The sequence below is a fragment of the Ranitomeya variabilis genome, chromosome 4 (genome assembly GCF_051348905.1).
Source record: "Ranitomeya variabilis isolate aRanVar5 chromosome 4, aRanVar5.hap1, whole genome shotgun sequence".
NCBI classification, from domain to species: Eukaryota; Metazoa; Chordata; class Amphibia; order Anura; family Dendrobatidae; genus Ranitomeya; species Ranitomeya variabilis.
In genome coordinates, this window is record NC_135235.1 from 744519506 (window position 1) to 744536166 (window position 16661).

The 16661-nt window shown below is 50.9% G+C and overlaps 3 protein-coding genes across 4 annotated transcripts in view; 2 read left to right on the forward strand and 1 right to left on the reverse strand.

Annotated features, from left to right (window-relative positions):
- LOC143768048 (uncharacterized) overlaps nucleotides 1-16661 on the reverse strand; it is an 804459-nt gene that overhangs the window by 591907 nt on the left and 195891 nt on the right. The gene's annotated exons all lie outside the window — the stretch shown is intronic.
- The window catches only part of LOC143767103 (uncharacterized), a 415169-nt gene that overhangs the window by 283591 nt on the left and 114917 nt on the right, over nucleotides 1-16661 (forward strand). The gene's annotated exons all lie outside the window — the stretch shown is intronic.
- Nucleotides 16400-16661, forward strand: part of LOC143768077 (uncharacterized) — a 33051-nt gene continuing 32789 nt past the window's right edge. The window contains exon 1 of the mRNA XM_077256765.1: nucleotides 16400-16472. The gene's annotated coding sequence lies outside the window, so the exon portion shown is untranslated. The remainder of the gene's footprint in view (nucleotides 16473-16661) is intronic.

Genomic DNA, 16661 nt, shown 5'->3' on the forward strand with positions numbered 1-16661 from the left:
ATGGAAATGCCTTCCTGCCTGGTAGATACAGATGGTTTCTGAAAGCTGATGGCCATCGCAGTCCCCCAGTACCAATTGCCCAGTCGCCATTACTTTTCTAAGAAATCTGTACCTGCGCTACACCAGCATGTTGCAGACAACATCACTCATTCCTTAACAAAATCTCTGTCTGCCAGGGTGCATTTCACCACAGACACTAGGATGAGTAAGCATGACCAAGGGCATTACATCTCGCTGACTGGGCACTGGGTGACTCTGGTGGCTGTGGGGGCAGGCGATGCTCCACAAGTCTTGGAATCCACAAGGCTTGCAGGACAAACTTCTATATTTAACATTTCCCCCACTGCTTCTGCCTCCTCTAGGGCCTCCACCTGCACCCTCAACTTCTGCCTTAATGAGACACGCGTTCCAACAGTGCAGAACTAATACCCACCACCTCCGTACTGCGCAGTCAGGGCTCAACGCAGTCAGGCAGTATTAACATTAATATGGCTTGGTGATTGCAGTTATAGCGCCCCCACTGCCGCAAGGCCGAGGGGTACCCGGTACCGGGCCTCTGGGTCTCTGCTCTGGGGTTGTCACGGTGGCTAGACCCGGTCCGTGACCCTGCTGAGGGGCGTACAATGAAGGTGGAGGTATGGTGACGATGTTATGGTGCGGTGCAGGTCGTAGTAAATAACGAGGACACCAGGTTGCAGTCTCTTTACCTTTTCTTTACTGAAGGTTTGGAGGTGCCCAATCCAGAGCACTGTTAACCAGGCTGGCTGAGACCGGCCGGTCCAACGGCACATCCGGAGTTCCCTTTTCAGGTGGGAATCAGTGTCTACCTTCTAGCGCCCGTGTGTTGTAGTCCTTCCTTGCTGAACACCCCAGGATAGTCCTCACAACTTGATTCTGTCTGTCTCTGATGTTCGTTCTCTCCGTCCCCCAGATGATATGGCTAGGACGCACCCGTATGACGGGGTAGGCCTGGAGTTCTTCCGGGACTCTAGAGTCGCCCCTCTCCCACAGCTGCCTCCGTTGTCTGCTTAGGTGTTTAAGTGAGGCAGCCAACCTATAGTTGGCTGCCCTGCCGTGGTTTGAAGTAATACTTAAAGTCTCTTACTTTCTCGGCGTTCCGGCCACCGACTGTTTGCGCCTCAGAAGGATGTTGCCTCGGTCTTACAGCACAACTCCTTCTGGTCCTATTGCCTCTTTGCTGTATTCCTGCTTTTCTCACTCAGCACAGTAAACCTCGCTTCTTGTCCTTTCTTAGGAATCTGTCAGGATCCCATCCCTGACAGGTCCTCTCTCTAGCTCTTCCCAGTTACTTCTCTCTGTCTTCCTGTCCAACCCCCAGTTTTACCAGAGTGTGAGGAGTGGCCTACTAGATAGAACCACCCCCCTGGTGGCCGGAGTGTGAAGTGTAGTGTGAGTGTTACCCGATCAGGTGAACTCCTTTAGTGCAGTCAGACGTAACATCACTCCCCTTAGCGGCAGAGCGACATTACTGCAACGACCAGGACTCTGGGGCGCTGCACTCCCCCCCAGTTAAATCCAGTACTCCCGGACTGGGAAAACAAGAACAACAATACATGTTAACAGGAAACACACAACAATTTGAAAGATTATAAACAATTAAACATAACAGTGCTTCCCCTTATGGGAGGTGAGGACTTCTTGAACGTTGCGAAAGTTAGGTCATGCACAGTTTATGACTCTCAGTTCAGTGGTTAAAACAGCGGGGACCCCAGGTAAACAAAGGGGTCCCCTTTTAGAAGTTTTTGGAGCAATTCACTGTCCATTACTCCGTTGTCCATTTTTAAAACCTGTAACAGAAGATATGCACACAAACATTTTCAACTAAATAGCAGCCCTCATTAATACCTCCACGTTTTGTAGCGGAGGGGAGTTTGATTCTGAGTGCTGCGTGTGGACCTTCGCAGCGCAGTGGTCGCTATTGACCTAGCAGGGCCCGCTATGCTTGCTACCGCTGGTGTAGTGCACTGTCTTCTGGCTACACTTCTAGTGAGTCTGGGTAGCACTGGCAGGCTAGAGCGCTCAGGGCTGATGCTACCAACAGTGGGTACGACAGATTCGCCGATAGCAGAGGGAGGACTTGCCGGTTCAACGGTTGGCATGGCTGTTGTGAATTTGCTTTTTGCTCCCTCTAGTGGTTACTAGTTTTTTGACTCTGGTTTTTCTGTCATTCCTTTTATCCGCACCTGGGTCGTTAGTTAGGGGTGTTGCTATATAAGCTCCCTGGACCTTCAGTTCAATGCCTGGCAACGTAGTTATCAGAGCTAGTCTGCTGTGCTCTTGTCTACTGATCCTGGTTCCAGTTATATCAGCTAAGTCTGCCTTTTGCTTTTTGCTATTTGTTTTGGTTTTGTATTTTTGTCCAGCTTGTTCCAAATCTATATCCTGACCTTTGCTGGAAGCTCTAGGGGACTGGTGTTCTCCCCCCGGACCGTTAGACGGTTCGGGGGTTCTTGAATTTCCAGTGTGGATTTTGATAGGGTTTTTGTTGACCATATAAGTTACCTTTCTTTATTCTGCTATCAGTAAGCGGGCCTCTCTGTGCTAAACCTGGTTCATTTCTGTGTTTGTCATTTCCTCTTACCTCACCGTCATTATTTGTGGGGGGCTTCTATCCAGCTTTGGGGTCCCCTTCTCTGGAGGCAAGAAAGGTCTTTGTTTTCCTCTACTAGGGGTAGCTAGATTCTCCGGCTGGCGCGTGTCATCTAGAATCAACGTAGGAATGATCCCCGGCTACTTCTAGTGTTGGCGTTAGGAGTAGATATATGGTCAACCCAGTTACCACTGCCCTATGAGCTGGATTTTTGTATTCTGCAGACTTCCACGTTCCTCTGAGACCCTCGCCATTGGGGTCATAACAGTTTGCCAGGCCAGTATTAAATGTTTAATGCATTGCAGAAGAGGGATTATAAGAAAGAAGATTCTGAGTTGTTTTTTTTTCTTTCTCCTTCCCCTTTACCTCAGAGTGGCTATGCTTGCTGCAGACATGAATGTCCAGACCTTGATTACAAGTGTGGACCAGCTGGCTACTCGTGTGCAGGGCATACAAGACTATGTTATCAGAAATCCTAGGTCAGAACCTAAAATACCGATTCCTGAACTGTTTTCCGGAGACAGGTTTAAGTTTAGGAATTTCGTGAATAATTGTAAATTGTTTTTGTCCCTGAGACCCTGTTCATCAGGAGATTCTGCTCAGCAAGTAAAAATTGTTATTTCGTTCTTACGGGGCGACCCTCAAGATTGGGCTTTTTCGCTGGCGCCAGGAGATCCGGCATTGGCTGATCTTGATGCGTTTTTTCTGGCGCTCGGTTTACTTTATGAGGAACCCAATCTTGAGATTCAGGCAGAAAAGGCCTTGCTGTCTATGTCTCAGGGGCAGGACGAGGCTGAAGTGTATTGCCAAAAATTTCGGAAATGGTCCGTGCTGACACATTGGAACGAGTGTGCACTGGCCGCTAATTTTAGAAATGGCCTTTCTGAAGCCATTAAGAATGTTATGGTGGGTTTTCCCATTCCCGCAGGTCTGAATGATACTATGGCACTGGCTATTCAAATTGACCGGCGGTTGCGGGAGCGCAAAACCGCAAATTCCCTCATGGTGTTGTCTGAACAGACACCTGATTTAATGCAATGTGATAGAATCCTGACTAGAAATGAGCGGAAAATTCATAGACGCCGGAATGGCTTGTGCTACTACTGTGGTGATTCTACACATGTTATCTCAGCATGCTCTAAACGTATAGCTAAGGTTGTTAGTCCTGTCACCGTTGGTAATTTGCAACCTAAATTTATTCTGTCTGTAACTTTGATTTGCTCACTGTCATCTTATCCTGTCATGGCGTTTGTAGATTCAGGTGCTGCCCTGAGTCTCATGGATCTCTCATTTGCTAAGCGCTGTGGATTTACTCTTGAATAGTGTTGAGCGATACCGTCCGATACTTGAAAGTATCGGTATCGGAAAGTATCGGCCGATACCGTCACAGTATCGGAATCCAATCCGATACCGATACCCGATACCAATACAAGTCAATGGGACTCATGTATCGGACGGTATCCCTGATGGTTCCCAGGGTCTGAAGGAGAGGAAACTCTCCTTCAGGCCCTGGGAACCATATAAATGTGTAAAAGAAAGAATTAAAATAAAAAATATCGCTATACTCACCTGTCCGACGCAGCCGGGACTTCAGCGAGGGAACCGGCAGCGTTGTTTGTTTAAAAATCGCGCTATTACTTGGTTACGTGAATTCCCGGCTTGTGATTGGTCAGGTCGGCCATGTTGCCGGGACGCGGACCAATCACAGCAAGCCGTGACGAAATTACGTCACGGCTTGCTGTGATTGGTCCGCGTCCCGGCAATATGGCCGCCCTGACCAATCACAAGCCGGGACGTCACGGGAGGCTGGACACGCGCGCATTTTAAAATGGGCGCGTGTCCAGCCTCCCGTGACGTCACGGCTTGTGATTGGTTGCGCCGCGATCAACCAATCACAAGCCGGGAGGCTGGACGCGCTCATTTTGAAATGGGCGCGTGTCCAGCCTCCCGTGACGTCACGGCTTGTGATTGGTTGCGCCGCGATCAACCAATCACAAGCCGGGAGGCTGGACGCGCTCATTTTGAAATGGGCGCGTGTCCAGCCTCCCGGCTTGTGATTGGTTGACCGCGACGCAACCAATCACAAGCCGTGACGTCACGGGAGGCTGGACACGCGCCCTTTTTAAAATGAGCGCGTTTCCAGCCTCCCGTGACGTCACGGCTTGTGATTGGTTAATGGCGGCCATGTTGCCGGGACGCGGACCAATCACAGCAAGCCGTGACGTATTTTCGTCACGGCTTGCTGTGATTGGTCCGCGGCCCGGCAACATGGCCGCCCTGACCAATCACAAGCCGGGACTTCGCGTAACCATGTAAAAGCGGGAATTTTAAACAAACAACGCTGCCGGTTCCTGCGCTGAGGTCCCGGCTGCGTCGGACAGGTGAGTATAGCGATATTTTTTATTTTAATTCTCTATTTTACACATTTTAACATTAATGTTGTTCCGATACCCGATACCCGATACCACAAGAGTATCGGAATCCCGGTATCGGAATTCCGATACAGCAAGTATCGGCCGATACCCGATACTTGCAGCATCGGAATGCTCAACACTACTCTTGAACCATTAGAAAATCCTATTCCTCTTAGGGGTATTGATGCTACACCATTGGCAGCAAATAAACCGCAGTATTGGACTCAGGTTACCATGTGCATGACTCCTGAACACCGCGAGGTGATACGTTTCCTGGTTTTACATAAAATGCATGATTTGGTCGTTTTGGGGCTGCCATGGTTACAGACCCATAATCCAGTCCTGGACTGGAAGGCTATGTCAGTCTCAAGTTGGGGCTGTCGTGGTATTCATGAGGATTCCCTGCCTGTGTCTATTGCTTCTTCTACGCCTTCGGAAGTTCCGGAGTATTTGTCTGATTATCAGGATGTCTTCAGTGAGTCTGAGTCCAGTGCACTGCCTCCTCATAGGGACTGTGACTGTGCTATAGATTTGATCCCAGGCAGTAAATTTCCTAAGGGAAGACTGTTTAATCTGTCGGTACCTGAACATACCGCTATGCGTTCATATATCAAGGAGTCTCTGGAAAAAGGACATATTCGTCCGTCTTCTTCCCCTCTTGGTGCGGGATTCTTTTTTGTGGCAAAAAAGGACGGATCTTTGAGACCTTGTATTGATTATCGGCTTTTAAATAAGATCACTGTCAAATTTCAGTATCCTTTACCGCTGTTGTCTGACTTGTTTGCCCGGATTAAGGGTGCCAAGTGGTTCACCAAGATAGACCTTCGTGGTGCGTATAACCTTGTGCGCATTAAGCAAGGTGATGAATGGAAAACCGCATTCAATACGCCCGAAGGTCATTTTGAGTACTTGGTGATGCCTTTTGGGCTCTCCAATGCGCCTTCAGTTTTTCAGTCCTTTATGCATGACATTTTCCGGAAGTATCTGGATAAATTTTTGATTGTTTATCTGGATGATATTTTGTTTTTTTCTGATAATTGGGATTCGCATGTGGAGCAGGTCAGGTTGGTCTTTAAAATTTTGCGTGAAAATTCTTTGTTTGTCAAGGGCTCAAAGTGTCTCTTTGGTGTACAGAAGGTTCCCTTTTTGGGGTTCATTTTTTCCCCTTCTGCTGTGGAGATGGACCCAGTCAAGGTCCGAGCTATTCTTGATTGGACTCAGCCCTCGTCAGTTAAGAGTCTTCAGAAGTTCTTGGGCTTCGCTAACTTCTACCGTCGTTTTATCGCTAATTTTTCTAGCATTGTGAAACCTTTGACGGATATGACCAAGAAGGGCTCCGATGTAGCTAACTGGGCTCCTGCTGCCGTGGAGGCTTTCCAGGAGTTGAAACGCCAGTTTACTTCGGCGCCTGTTTTGTGCCAGCCTGACGTCTCACTTCCCTTTCAGGTTGAGGTGGATGCTTCGGAGATTGGGGCAGGGGCCGTTTTGTCGCAGAGAGGCCATGGTTGCTCTGTTATGAAACCTTGTGCCTTTTTCTCTAGGAAGTTTTCGCCTGCCGAGCGAAATTATGATGTGGGCAATCGGGAGTTGTTGGCCATGAAATGGGCATTTGAGGAGTGGCGTCATTGGCTCGAGGGTGCTAAGCATCGTGTGGTGGTCTTGACTGATCACAAAAATCTGATGTATCTCGAGTCTGCTAAACGCCTTAATCCGAGACAGGCCCGCTGGTCATTGTTTTTCTCCCGCTTTGATTTTGTTGTCTCGTATTTACCAGGTTCAAAGAATGTGAAGGCCGATGCTCTTTCTAGGAGCTTTGTGCCTGATGCTCCTGGAGTCGCTGATCCTGTTGGTATTCTTAAAGATGGAGTTATCTTGTCAGCTATTTCTCCGGATCTGCGACGTGTGTTGCAGAGATTTCAGGCTGATAGGCCTGAGTCTTGTCCACCTGACAGACTGTTTGTCCCGGATAAGTGGACCAGCAGAGTCATTTCCGAGGTTCATTCCTCGGTGTTGGCAGGTCACCCGGGAATTTTTGGCACCAGAGATCTGGTGGCCAGGTCCTTTTGGTGGCCTTCCTTGTCAAGGGATGTGCGGTCATTTGTGCAGTCCTGTGGGACTTGTGCTCGAGCTAAGCCTTGCTGTTCTCGTGCCAGCGGTTTGCTCTTGCCCTTGCCTGTCCCGAAGAGACCTTGGACACATATCTCCATGGATTTCATTTCTGATCTTCCGCTATCTCAGGGCATGTCCGTTATCTGGGTGATATGTGATCGCTTCTCCAAGATGGTCCATTTGGTTCCTTTGCCTAAGCTGCCTTCCTCTTCCGATCTGGTTCCTGTGTTTTTCCAGAACGTGGTTCGTTTGCACGGCATCCCTGAGAATATTGTGTCAGACAGAGGATCCCAGTTCGTTTCCAGGTTCTGGCGATCCTTTTGTAGTAGGATGGGCATTGATTTGTCGTTTTCGTCTGCTTTCCATCCTCAGACTAATGGACAGACGGAGCGAACCAATCAGACTTTGGAGGCTTATTTGAGGTGTTTTGTCTCTGCTGATCAGGACGATTGGGTGACATTCTTGCCGTTGGCTGAGTTTGCCCTTAATAATCGGGCTAGTTCCGCCACCTTGGTTTCGCCTTTTTTCTGCAACTCTGGTTTCCATCCTCGCTTTTCTTCGGGTCATGTGGAGCCTTCTGACTGTCCTGGGGTGGATTCTGTGGTGGATAGGTTGCAGCAGATCTGGAATCATGTGGTGGACAACTTGAAGTTGTCACAGGAGAAGGCTCAGCGCTTTGCCAACCGCCGCCGCGGTGTGGGTCCCCGACTACGCGTTGGGGATTTGGTGTGGCTTTCTTCCCGCTTTGTTCCTATGAAGGTCTCCTCTCCCAAATTTAAACCTCGTTTTATTGGGCCTTACAAGATATTGGAAATCCTTAATCCTGTATCTTTTCGTCTGGATCTTCCTGTGTCGTTTGCTATTCACAATGTATTTCATAGGTCCTTGTTGCGGCGGTACATTGTGCCTGTAGTTCCTTCTGCTGAGCCTCCTGCTCCGGTGTTGGTTGAGGGCGAGTTGGAGTACGTGGTGGAGAAGATCTTGGATTCTCGCCTCTCCAGGCGGAGGCTTCAGTACCTGGTCAAGTGGAAGGGCTATGGTCAGGAGGATAATTCCTGGGTGGTCGCCTCTGATGTTCATGCGGCCGATTTAGTTCGTGCCTTTCATGCCGCTCATCCTGATCGCCCTGGTGGTCGTGGTGAGGGTTCGGTGACCCCTCACTAAGGGGGGGGTACTGTTGTGAATTTGCTTTTTGCTCCCTCTAGTGGTTACTAGTTTTTTGACTCTGGTTTTTCTGTCATTCCTTTTATCCGCACCTGGGTCGTTAGTTAGGGGTGTTGCTATATAAGCTCCCTGGACCTTCAGTTCAATGCCTGGCAACGTAGTTATCAGAGCTAGTCTGCTGTGCTCTTGTCTACTGATCCTGGTTCCAGTTATATCAGCTAAGTCTGCCTTTTGCTTTTTGCTATTTGTTTTGGTTTTGTATTTTTGTCCAGCTTGTTCCAAATCTATATCCTGACCTTTGCTGGAAGCTCTAGGGGACTGGTGTTCTCCCCCCGGACCGTTAGACGGTTCGGGGGTTCTTGAATTTCCAGTGTGGATTTTGATAGGGTTTTTGTTGACCATATAAGTTACCTTTCTTTATTCTGCTATCAGTAAGCGGGCCTCTCTGTGCTAAACCTGGTTCATTTCTGTGTTTGTCATTTCCTCTTACCTCACCGTCATTATTTGTGGGGGGCTTCTATCCAGCTTTGGGGTCCCCTTCTCTGGAGGCAAGAAAGGTCTTTGTTTTCCTCTACTAGGGGTAGCTAGATTCTCCGGCTGGCGCGTGTCATCTAGAATCAACGTAGGAATGATCCCCGGCTACTTCTAGTGTTGGCGTTAGGAGTAGATATATGGTCAACCCAGTTACCACTGCCCTATGAGCTGGATTTTTGTATTCTGCAGACTTCCACGTTCCTCTGAGACCCTCGCCATTGGGGTCATAACACATGGCATCTTCAGGTCGGATCTGCTGAGCTTGCTGAGGCTGCGGGGCCGGATGATCTGGTACCACCCTTGTTTCTGGTGGGTTCGGCTGGGGGAATGTTAGAACAGGTACCACGATGGTCTGATTTATCTGAGTCCAGGACTGGGGAAAGTCACCAAGGACAGTGTGGATCATCTTCTCTTTTTCTACAGGTGGGGAGATTCCTGGAGCCGTTTCCCTCTCTCTCAACTTATCAGGGCAGACCTTAAGGAGATCCCTGGATATCGCCGTCGAGGTCTCCCCTCTGTCCTTGCTGATGAGACAGACCTTCGTGTTGTCGAAATCGGATGGCAGGATGGTATACGGTTCCGCTTCCCATTGGTCATCGAGCTTGTGTAGTCTCCTCTTTTGTTTGAGTACTTGCTCACCAGGTGACAGGGGAATCGCAGGAGCGTGCTGGTTGTAGTCCCTTTCTTGTTTCTGCCTAGCCTGGGCGAGACTTCTTTCCACGCACTCCTGTACTGTGCGGTACCTTTGCTGCCTTTCTGCATCCCAATCTGCATCCGGCGAGGTATCTTCAGGGACTAGGACCCCCATGTCCAGATCAACGGGTAACTGGCTAGACCTTCCTCGCATCAGGTACGCTGGAGTGCACTTGGTAGAATTTACTGGGATGTGATTGTATATATCCACCAAGTCAGGCAACTTTGTCGGCCACAGGTTCCGTTCCTCTACGGGCAAGGTCTTCAATAAGTCGATCACCACTTGGTTCATCTTTTCGCACATCCCATTGGTTTGAGGATGGTACGGTGTGGTTCTGATCTTCTTACACCCGTACAGTTGGCAGAACTCTTGGAACACTTCTGCTTCGAATGCTGGTCCCTGATCGGTCAGTACCTTCTCCGGGTAGCCATGGGGCCTACAAAAGTGCTGCTGGAAGGCCTTGGCGGCAGTCCTGGCCGTTAGATCCTTGACAGGCACAACCACCAAAAATCTGGAGTAGTGATCTACGATGGTAAGAGCGTAAATATAGCCTGACCGGCTAGGTGTCAGCTTCACATGATCCAGCGCGACCAGTTCGAGCGGCCGCCTGGTGATGATAGGCTGCAAGGGAGCCCGCTGGCTGCCACGGTCCCTCCTGCGTAGGCTACATGGACCGCACTCTCGACACCACTTCTCAATGGCTCTCTTCATGCCAATCCAATAGAACCTCCCTCGGAGTAGCCTCTCCAGCTTCTTCCACCCGAAGTGTCCGGCTCCATCGTGGTAGGCTCCTAGAACCATGGGCGCATCTCGCCTTGGCACCACTATCTGCCATACCAATTTGTGAGTACGTGGGTCGATGCTTCTCCGGCACAGCTTGCCATCATGGATAAACAGTTTGCTTCTCCCCTTCCACAGCTGTTGGGTCTCCTGTAGATCATCTGGGACGGGATGCAGCCCTGCCTGCGTCAAGAGCTCTTTCACCCGACGGACCGCGGGGTCACCATCCTGAGTTTCCGCCCATCCGTGATGGGGCAGGGGATTCAGCGTGGCATCCGGTTGGTTCTTGTGCCTGTTCCTCACATGATGGGAGTTCTGAGTGGCTTTGGGGCGATGGAATGCAGGCAGCTCCACCTCTTCAAGTGCCTCCGGGTCTTCCCCCGTTTCTGGCAAATTTGGCATTCGAGACAAGGCATCGGCATTTGCATTCTTGCGTCCTGCCCGGTACTTGATGGTGAAGTCGTAGTTGGACAGCCGGGCCATCCACCGCTGTTCCAAGGCCCCGAGTTTGGCGGTATCCAGATGCGTTAGCGGATTGTTATCCGTGAAGACGGTGAATTTCGCTGAGGCCAGGTAGTGTATGAACCTCTCTGTCACTGCCCAGACGATGGCAAGGAATTCCAGCTTAAAGGAGCTGTAGTTGTCAGGGTTCCTTTCTGTGGGGCGAAGTTTCCTGCTGGCGTAAGCGATTACCCTTTCCTTGCCTTTCTGGACCTGGGACAGCACGGCTCCCAATCCTACATTGCTGGCGTCCATGTACAGCACAAACGGTTGGTCGTATTCAGGGTAGGCCAGTACCTCTTCTCCCGTCAGTGCCGACTTCAAGCAAGTGAAGGATCCTTCCAGCCCCTCGTTCCAAACAAATGGGGTGTTCTTCCCCTTGGTCTTCTTTGATTGGCCCACCAACAGGTCTTGCAAGGGCGCTGCCTTCTTGGTGAAGTCCTTAATGAACCTCCGGTAGTAGCCTACCAGCCCGAGGAACTGCCGGACTTCGTGGAGGTTGCTGGGCTTCGGCCAGTCCTGGATCACTGTGACCTTGTCGGGGTCTGGGGCCACTCCTTCAGCACTCACCACATGGCCCAGGTCCTGCACTTTGGGTTTCAGCAGATGACATTTGGACGGTTTCACCTTTAAGCCAAAGTTGGACAGGGCTTCAAGCACCTCAGCCAGGTGTTTCAGATGGTCTTCGTAGGTCTTAGAGAAGACAATGACATCATCCAAATACAGCAGTACGGTCTCAAAGTTCTTGTGCCCCAGACAGCACTCCATCATTCTCTGGAACGTCCCCGGAGCATTGCACAATCCGAAGGGCATGTAGTTGAACTCGCAGAGACCCATCGGTGTCGTGAAGGCCGTCTTCTCTTTGTCCGCCTCCGCCACGGGAACCTGCCAATACCCACTGGTGAGATCTAAGGTAGAGAAATAGTTAGCAGACTTTAGGCCAGAGACTCCTCTATCCTGGGCAGTGGGTATGCGTCCTTATGTGTAATGCGATTCAACTGCCTGTAATCAACGCACATCCTCATTGTGCCATCTTTCTTTTTAACAAGGACTAACGGAGCTGCCCAGGGGCTACAACTGTCTCTCACCACCCCAGCCTCCTTCATTTCTCGCAACATGTCCTTAGCGCACTGGTAATGAGCTGGGGGTACAGGGCGGTATCTCTCTTTTATGGGCCGGTGATCTCCCGTGGGGATATGGTGTTGGATCCCTTTCACCTGTCCAAAATCTAAGGGGTGTTTGCTAAATACCCGCTCGTACTCGTGAACCACCCTGTAGGCCCCCTGTTTCTGATGGGATGGGGTGGAGTCAGTGCCCACATGCAATTCCCGACACCAATCTTTCGAGGGCCCTGCAGAACCGTTGTCCCCCGCCAGATTAGATGGGGCCAAGGGTCCAGGTGTTTGTATCACACTATTATTGACGGTGAACAGTTTGGCGAGCGTGGCATACTTGGTGAGATGGACCTCTTCCTCCCCGCAATTAAGGACACGTACTGGCACCCTCCCCTGGCGGATGTCGACCACCCCCCTGGCTGTTAGGAGCGTAGGTCTATTGTCTGAATAGACTTGTTCTACCAGGGCCTGGTAGTCCTTTCCCTTGAGGCCTATGGCTGCCCGACACCATATTAACATCTCACTCCTGGGGGGTATCGCGATGGGGTTTGAATCACTCACAGTGACACGACCAATCTCACCTCCAGTCAGCTCTACCTGCTGTCTTTGCATCAGAGCTCTGATTTCTTTTTGCAGGGCGCGTTGTTCACTGTGGCCAGCGGTTTCTGCTACCTGTTGCAACAGAGCAATTACTTCTGCAAGACAATTTTCTATAACATTAGTACTGATAGTCATCATGGGATTACATTCTCGGCGGTCAATATCAACAATTACAATCCCCTGGGCTTTCAATTCCACCCGCCCCACTTTGATGGTGGCCTCTTTATACCCCACTTGTGGCAATGGCTGACCATTACTGGCTATTATGGTGAAATCGTCATCGGGGCCACGAGTAATATCGGTGTCCTTCCAATACCGTTTATAAAGCACGTAAGGCATAGTCGTCACCTGAGAACCAGTGTCCAGTAAAGCGTTCATGGGGATACCGTCAACCACTACAGGAAGGACTGGTCGCCCTCCAACGTATTTGGCTCTCCAATGTTGCGGGCCTGATCGTCCTACTCCTGGGGGTTGGCCCTTTGCCCCAGGGGTTGCTCGTTTAAAGGACAGTACCTTGCAAGGTGGCCCACCTGATGACAGCGGCGGCAGATGGGTCGTCCGTCCTGATGGAAGCGATCGTTGTCCCGGCCTCTGGTCGGCGGAGTCCTCCTCCGTCGTATCCAAGGGACATCCTCTGGTCTGGAGGCCAGCTGGATCTTCTCATTGGGGGCCTTCTGTAGGGACTGCACCGTCCGGGCCAGGGCAGCAACGCTCTTGGTCAGCTCCTGCATCTGGAGGCGGAGTCCTGCAGGGGAGTCGTCCTCTAGGCTCTGGGCATCGGCCTCGGCGGCGACTGGGGCATCTGACGCCACCTCCTGGTGGCATGTGAGAGCGGGACGCCTGGGTGGTATTGCGCGGCTGGGTTGTCGCTCCTGCAGCGCCTGGATAGCTTTATCCTTGAATTGCGCAAAAGTCAAGTCTGGATTCTGCATGGCCAGGAAGTGTAATTGGCCCCTTTGGTGACTGCACAGGAGCCCCTCAATGAACCGCTCTTTCAGGAGTTTATCCTCATCTTGCATGCTGCCGGGGTCACTCTGCTTAATGGCCCGCAGCGCCTCCTGGAGGTTTAGGGCATAGTCCCGTAAGCTATCCTGCGGCCTCTGTTTGCATCCATAGAAAGTCAATTTAATTTCTGTAGCAGTACGGGTATCGAAGGTGGCTTTAAGCTTTGCAAAAACCTGCTGTGCAGTTCCCTTATCCGCGGCGGGCCAGGACTTCACTTCTCTCAAAGCCGCCCCAAAGAGTTGGCCGATTATCATATGAACCTTCTGAGGCTCTGTCAGGGGATAGAACTCAAGCAGGCTGCAGATCCCTTCTTTAAAGTCAGTGAACGTATGCGACTCCCCGGAGTATCGTGGGAGCCAGGCCGCTCCGGGCAAGTACGGCATAGAGAAGGGCATTATGGCCTTTGTGGTAGCGGCAGTGTCCGACTGGCTGATGGGGGCAGCAGGTTCTGCGGCACTTGGTGGTAGTATTAGGGCCGCGGCTACGTCCGCTGCGGGGACCGGAGCTGCCCCCGTGTCCACGGCTGCGACCGCCGCCTCTGCTCCTCCCGACTCGGACATGGCTGTCCCTTCCTCCCACTAACCTGCTGGAGGTCGGGGTTCCTCTTCCGGGGTTGGCGCTTTGCCGCGTTTTCTCGTTCCGCGCTTCTTTTGACCAGTTCCGCCCACGAAACTAAGGCTCCTCCCTCCGTGCGCGGCGATGGCGAATTGTGGCGGGAACTCTGGGCGGCAATAGTAATGCACAGTCTTTGCAATAAGTCACAGTCCAAGCACAATAAATCACAGTTCCAAGGCACACATAACCTGATTCTTCAGGCTTAAGTAGATCCTGTTCGTGACGCCAAATTGTAGCGCCCCCACTGCCGCAGGGCCGAGGGGTACCCGGTACCGGGCCTCTGAGTCTCTGCTCTGGGGTTGTCACGGTGGCTAGACCCGGTCCGTGACCCTGCTGAGGGGCGTACAATGAAGGTGGAGGTATGGTGACGATGTTATGGTGCGGTGCAGGTCGTAGTAAATAACGAGGACACCAGGTTGCAGTCTCTTTACCTTTTCTTTACTGAAGGTTTGGAGGTGCCCAATCCAGAGCACTGTTAACCAGGCTGGCTGAGACCGGCCGGTCCAACGGCACATCCGGAGTTCCCTTTTCAGGTGGGAATCAGTGTCTACCTTCTAGCGCCCGTGTGTTGTAGTCCTTCCTTGCTGAACACCCCAGGATAGTCCTCACAACTTGATTCTGTCTGTCTCTGATGTTCGTTCTCTCCGTCCCCAGATGATATGGCTAGGACGCACCCGTATGACGGGGTAGGCCTGGAGTTCTTCCGGGACTCTAGAGTCGCCCCTCTCCCACAGCTGCCTCCGTTGTCTGCTTAGGTGTTTAAGTGAGGCAGCCAACCTATAGTTGGCTGCCCTGCCGTGGTTTGAAGTAATACTTAAAGTCTCTTACTTTCTCGGCGTTCCGGCCACCGACTGTTTGCGCCTCAGAAGGATGTTGCCTCGGTCTTACAGCACAACTCCTTCTGGTCCTATTGCCTCTTTGCTGTATTCCTGCTTTTCTCACTCAGCACAGTAAACCTCGCTTCTTGTCCTTTCTTAGGAATCTGTCAGGATCCCATCCCTGACAGGTCCTCTCTCTAGCTCTTCCCAGTTACTTCTCTCTGTCTTCCTGTCCAACCCCCAGTTTTACCAGAGTGTGAGGAGTGGCCTACTAGATAGAACCACCCCCCCTGGTGGCCGGAGTGTGAAGTGTAGTGTGAGTGTTACCTGATCAGGTGAACTCCTTTAGTGCAGTCAGACGTAACATCACTCCCCTTAGCGGCAGAGCGACATTACTGCAACGACCAGGACTCTGGGGCGCTGCACAGTAACCAACTTTCATTAAGATGAACAAGTCATGGATCTCCAAGGACTTTTGCACCCCAATCAGACTGTACAGACTAGCTGATAATTGCATTGTTTTAGTGTGATGCATTAATGTCACGTAACTGCACTCTGTGCTATCTTTAGTGTGGCTTCTGTACCTGTTGTGGCTGCTGCTGCTGATTTTAATACAAATTTGTGGAAATGTGAACAGTCATCGTTGATCTACATCTGCTTGGTTAGCAGTAGTGGAAGACGTCTCAGTCCCAATTATACTATCTCTATTCTCGTGACAGTTATTCCGCTTTGGTGTGAGGCCCTCACTTTTTAAAATGTGAACACTCCTGGTTGGTGTCCATCTGTTGGATTGGGTGTAGTCACAAAGCTGTAGGAGAGATCAACGCAAAAATAAGGTCTTATCCGAGAGATATGACAGGCGGTAAAATCAGATTACACTCACGTTCTAGACATGTTCAAAAAGTATGTCAAATGAAATTTCAGCTCCAACAGATCCACAGGACAGCAACTGACCATAAGACATCAAAGGGTGGAAGGAAAGGTTTGTGGATGGTTTCTGTGCTTGCCGACAGTTAATGAGACGTATATCTTAGGATGTAAAACAAAATGGTGGTTTATTCTACGTGTTTGAAAGTACCAATGACTTCTTGTAGTAGTCCCACTCCACGCTATTGAAAGCTTTCACAGCATCGAGCAAGAGTTCTGCCCTTCCTCTACATTCTGCGACTGCCTGTAGATTAATAGAGACGTCGCAAATTTACACCTCGTACACACACGGCTCTGCTCCGTACACTTCATACACACAAAGCTCCGCTCCGTACACTCTGTACACACACGGCTCTGCTACATCCACACTGTAAACCCCTCCTGACCCCACACAGAAACTTCCCCTCATCCAGCACCATGACAACCAGCACAGCAGAGTCCTGCATACACTGAGGGCCCTGATCATGTGACCCCTGACTCCTCCCCTCCTGTGACCTCATCACAGGTCCTGTGTGCACAGAGCAGCCATATATGTGGAGTGCCAGTCTAGTGTATTGAAATCTCTGGGGAGCACAGAGGAAGCAGGTAGGTGGGATGGAATGAAAGAAGGTCCACGCAGCTCCAGCCGTGTGCCTCCAATGGAGGATGGGTTCAATAGTTGAATGAAAAGTACGGTCAGAGGAGCGCTAGGAACTCAAGGACACAGGTGTATTAGCTGATTCCACAACGCGTTTCGACGGTAACCCCGTCTTCATCAGGTGGACATTTATTATT